This window comes from Leopardus geoffroyi, chromosome B3 (genome assembly GCF_018350155.1).
Source record: "Leopardus geoffroyi isolate Oge1 chromosome B3, O.geoffroyi_Oge1_pat1.0, whole genome shotgun sequence".
In the NCBI taxonomy this organism is placed as follows: domain Eukaryota; kingdom Metazoa; phylum Chordata; class Mammalia; order Carnivora; family Felidae; genus Leopardus; species Leopardus geoffroyi.
Window position 1 is genome coordinate 147060542 of NC_059337.1, and position 5337 is coordinate 147065878.

General features: G+C 65.1%; 1 gene segment (V, D, J or C); it reads right to left on the minus strand.

The window, feature by feature from the left end:
- Positions 1-5337, minus strand: part of LOC123584378 — a 208305-nt gene that overhangs the window by 39584 nt on the left and 163384 nt on the right.

Here is a 5337-nt window from a genome sequence, read left to right on the forward strand (position 1 = left end):
GCCCCTCCTGCTCTCCCCCTGCTCCTCCTGCCCTCCCAACCCCCTGCTCACCCTCACAGCTCTGCCTGCTCCCTTGAGCTCCTGGTGCAGCCCTGCCTCTCCTGCCCTCCTCTCTGCCCCTCTTGCCCTGCCCCTGCCCCTGCTCACCTATACCAGTTCTATGTGCTCCCAGCGAGTTCCTGGTGGCAGCCCTTCATGTCTTTCTCTCCCCCTGCCCCTCCTGCCCTCCCCCCTTGCCCCTCCAGCCCACTCCCCAGCCCCCTTTGTCCTCCCTCCCGCCCCTCCTGCCCTCCCCCTGCTCCTCCTGCCCACTCCCCAGCCCCTCTTGTCCTCCCTTCTGCCCCTCCTGCCCTCCCCCTGCTCCTCCTGCCCACTCCCCAGCCCCTCTTGTCCTCCCTCCTGCCCCTCCTGCCCTCCATCTGCCCCTCCAGCCCTGTCCTTGCCCCTGCTCTCCTGTACTGACTCTGTGTGCTCCCTGGGAGCTCCTGGGGCAGCCCTGCCCCTCTCGTTCTCCCTCTGCCCCTCCTGCCCTCCCAACCCCCTGCTCAACCTCACAAGCTCTGCCTGCTCCCCTGAGCTCCTGGTGCAGCCCTGCCTCTCCTGCTCTCCCCCTGCCCCTCCTGCCCTGCCCCCTGCCCCTGCTTCCTGTACCAGCTCTGTGTGCTCCCTGGGAACTCCCGGGGCAGCCCTGTGCCTCCCGCTCTCCCCTTGCCCATCCTGCTCTCTCTCAACCCCTCCTGCTCTCCTCCTGCCCCTCTTGCTCCCTCCCTACCCCTTCTGCTCTCCCCCTCCCCCCCTGTTCTCCCCCTGCCCCTCCTACTCTGCCCCCTGCCCCTGCTCCCTATGCCAGTTTTGTGTGCTGTCTGGGAGCTTGTGGGGCAACCCTCTGTCTCTCCTATTCTTCCCTTGCCTCTTCTGCTCTCCCCCTGCCTCCTATGCCCTCCCCCTGCCCCTCCTGCCCTCCCCTCCCCTACTTACCCTCATAAGCTCTGCCTGCTCCCCTGAACTCCTGGGGCAGCCCTGTCCCTCCTGCTGTCCCCACTGTCCCTTCTGCCCTCCTCCCTGCCTCTGCTCACCTGTACCAGTTCTGTGTGTTCCCTGGGAGCTCCTGGGGCAGCCCTGTCCCTTCTGCTCTCCCCTTGCCCATCCTGCTCTCTCTCAACCCCTCCTGCTCTCCTCCTGCCCCTCTTGCTCTCTCCCTACCCCTTCTGCTCTCCTCCTACCCCTCTGTTCTCCCCCCTGCCCCTCCTACCCTGCCCCCTGCCTCTGCTCCCTATGCCAGCTTTGTGTGCTGCCTGGGAGCTCCTGGGGCAGCCCCCTGTCCCTCCTATTCTTCCCCTGCCTCTTCCGTTCTCCCCCTGCCTCTCATGACATCCTCCTGCCCCTCCTGCCCTCTCCCTGGCCCTGCTCACCCTCACAAGCTCTGCCTGCTCCCCTGAGCTCTTGGGGCAACCTTGCCTCTCCTGCCCTCCACCCTGCCCCTCCTGCCTTGCCCCCTGCCCCTGCTCACCTGTACCAGCTCTGTGTGCTCCCTGGAGCTCCTGTGGCAGCTGTCTGTCCCTTCTGCTCTCCCCCTGCCCCTGCTGTCCTTCCCCTGCCTCTGCTCACCTGTACCAGTTCTGTGTGTTCCCTGGGAGCTCCGGGGGACAACACTGCCCATCCTGCCCTCGCTCCTGCCCTCCTGACCTCCCCCTGCCCCTTCTGTCCTGCCCCCTGCCCCTACTCACCTGTACAGCTCTGTGTGCTCCCTGGGAGTTCCTGAGGCAACCCCCTGCATCTCCTGCCCCTTCCCTGCTCCTGCTTACCCTCACAAGCTCTGCCTGCTCCCTGAGCCTCTGGGGCAGTCCTGCCTCTCTTGCCCTCGACCCTGCTCCTCCTGCCCTGCCCCCTGCCCCTGCTGACCTGGACCAGCTCTGTGTCTCCCAGGGAGCTCCTGGGACAGCCCTACCCCTCTTGCTCTCCCCCTGCCCCTGCTGCCCTCCCAGGAACCCTGCTCACCGGTAGAAGCTCTGCTGGCTCCCCTGAGCTCCTGGGGGAGCCCTGACTCTCCTGTCCTCCCCCCAGCCCCTCCTGCCCTGCCCCTACCCTCCTGCTCTCCCCTGCCCCTCCTGCTCTTCCCCGGCCCCTCCTGCTCTCCCCCTGCTCCTCCTTCCCTCCCAACCCCCTACTCATCCTCACAAGCTCTGCCTGGTCCCCTGAGCTCCTGGGGGTAGCACTGCCTCTCCTGCTCTCCCCCTGCCCCTCCTGCCCTGCCCCCTGCCCCTGCTCACCTGACCAGCTCTGTGTGTTCTCTGCTCTCCCCTTGCCCATCCTGCTCTCCCCCTACTTCTCCTGATCTCCCCCTGCCCCTCTTGCTCTCTCCCTGCCTCTCCTGTTCTCCCCCTGCCCCTCCTGCCCTGCCCCCTGCCCCTGCTCCCTGTACAAGTTTTGTGTTCTCCCTGGAGCTCCTGGGGCAGCCCCCTGTCCCTCCTTTTCTCCCCCTGCCCCTTCTGCTCTCCCCCTTCCCCTGCTCACCTACACAAACGCCATCACTGGTCCTTGGAGCTAATGGATCACAGCTGCTCTCTGCCCTTGCTGCCCCATGACCTCTCCCCCACAGGCGAGCTCAGCCCGCAACTACTGTGTGTTCTTAGGGCTGCCCCGGTCTCAGCTGCCCATCCCAGACTCCTTAGCCCAGGTTTGGCTCCTGACCGTCTGCCCCTGTGCTACTGTCTGGGTTCTGAGCACACGGGAGCCCCTGCCAGCCCCTCGTGCTCTGTCCCTGCTCATGTGCTGCAGTCCAGGACCCCATGGCCAGCACCTCTGACCCTGGCCTGGGGCCAGAGCCAGCCCCAGTGTCCTGGAGACGACCCTCGGGCCATCTGGGGTCCTCTTCTTCCCCTGTGCTGGGCCGGCCTCTCCCAGTGCCCTCACCTTAGGCCTGTCTGTCCATGTCGGCCTTGGTCGTGCAGTAGCTCAGTCTAGCCCAGCCCCGGGCTCCCAGCACAGAGGGCAAAGGGCAGGCCTCAGGCCCACCATGGCCATCATGTTCCTTGAAGGCCCAGTTGCCACGTCCGGCGCGTCCAGCAATGTTGGCGTGGGCGCTCCTGCCCATGCCTCCCTCGTCCCTGCCCTGGCCGGTGCCCTGGCCCCCAGGCAGCCTGTGTCCCCCACGCTGGCTGCTCCGGCCCGTCCGTGGGGCCCCGTCTCTCCTTGGCTCCTGGGCTGCTTCTGCTGCCCCCACGCCGCCCTCTCTCCGTGCGGAGCCTACTCACCAAGGGCTGGGGCGACGGAAGGCTGGCCCCAGCACCTCGGCCCTCCTCGCTCTGGCCCCAGGCACATGTGGCTCCTTGTGGCTGAGCTCTGTGCCCATAGCCCCCTTCCTAGCCCCCAGGCAGCCGTGGGAAGACTAAGAACAGGATTGAAACTAGGTGGCTCGGCGACACGCTTCCTGAAGTTCCCTTTTCTTCTGGGTACTTTCTGTCTCAAGGGCCTGGGTGTGCGGGGGTGGGCTGTGGGGGGCGGCTGGGGTCCCAAAAGAGGGCACAGGAACCCCACTGTCACCTGGGCGTGTGGTGTGGGCACAGGTTGACCCGCCCATAGCCTGAGGCCCCGCCCTGGGCCTTGTCCCGTCCACTCAGCAGTGTGGCCTCCCTGGTGGGACGCTGTCTTCCTCTGGCTTCAGCCACGGTCTCGGTCATCTGCCCATGGTCAGAGGGAAGCTACTAGCCTAGAGGACAGACAGAAGCCTGATGTGCAGGGACAGAGTTCGTGGTGGTCACCGGACCTGAAATGTCCCTGCGGCTGAGAGACCCTGTGTGGTCCCCGTGCTGCCCGTGCAAGGGGGCCGTGACCCCTCAGCCCCTGTGTTTGGACAACCACAGGGTGCACCCCGGGCTGCCGCTTCCTGCGGTGTTAGGCCTCGATGGGGACGCCTCCGCACCACGTCCAAGTCCCAATCCGGGCCTGCTGGGCTGTGGGTGTGCCTGGAGCCCTCGGCCTGTGGTGCGAGGCTCTCTGCCCTGCTCACACTCATGTGAGCGAGGGCTCTGGGCTCCTCCTGGGGTCTGGGGCCTTGGCTGGGTGGGTCCGGCCCGCTCGGTCCCCGGGGCTCCCCAGAATGGCACCTTGGCCGTAGCTGGACGGCTGCACTGGGCCCAGGGCCTGACTCCCACGAGAAGCCACGTCTCCTTAGGTCCTGATCTTAGGAATCCAGCAATGGCCCTTCTGTGCCCCCATCCCCCACGGAGTTCCCAGAGACCCTTGGGCTTCTGGGGAGGGGAGCAGACCCCGCCCCCTGCATGGGGCAGGGCACGGTGATGGAGGAGCCCGTGGTCCTGGAAATACCGCAGTGGCCCCTTTGCAAATGCCATCGGTCACAGCGTCGGTGAAGGGAGTGTGCACCCCACACTCCGGGCTCCCGCAGCCCGGCCCCCTCTCGTGGTGCCCGGCAGTTAGGGGCCTCTGCAAACTGTGGGCCCCTGGTTGCTCAAGAAGCACATCCATCTACACAACTCTGGTCAGATCACGGGAACCGATGAGTTTGGCAAAACCCTCGAGGGTGTCCCGGCTACCGTGCGTTTCGGACATGGGGCCCCAGGCACTTCTAAAGGCAGGGTTTTGGCAAGACAAAGTGGCACATCGTACTTCCCTTGGACAGCTAATTCCCTCCCCTGGTCCCCATGCAGTGCCCTTGGCGTGGTGCCGGGTCGCTGTCCCTCGTGGGGTCATCACAGGGCTCTGGGGTACCTGCTGTGGCGGATCAGTGTGGGGGAGGGCTGCCTTGGCTGCCGAGGGCGTGGCAGTGGGATGTGGGCTGTCAGGCACTGGGTTTTGTCGGAGACCACACACCTGTCCCAGCCTAGGTTTGCAAGGCCCGTCCTTTCCAGAAAAATCCTTTCACAGAAAAGTTGGTGAGGCGATGAAATTACCTAGTGTTGACGCTTTTCAACCATCATGCTGAACTCTGGGTTTGGCTTTCAGAAACATTCACCCTGTGGTTACAAGAACAAAGAGATGCTTTGGAGGTGTTCACGGATGTCCCTTCCCGGGGCCTCTCCCCGACCCGCGGCGTCAGAGCCTGCGGTGGTGGTCGTCCAGGGCAGCCGTGAGACACCAGCCTGGCCCGGGGCTGGCTCATTCCAGCCTGACTTGTTGCCACAGCGTCTCAGCAACCCCTCCCCCTCCCCTTATGGGCACCTGCTTCCGGGTACCTGCAGATGCTTATTGTGTATATGTAATATTCTGTGCAGGCATATGAGGTCCTCACCTGGATGGTGCGGACTATCCCCCCCCGCCGGGGGTGCCTCTTTCAAGGAACGTGACCTTGGATGACATGATATTCTTTCTTACAGAAGG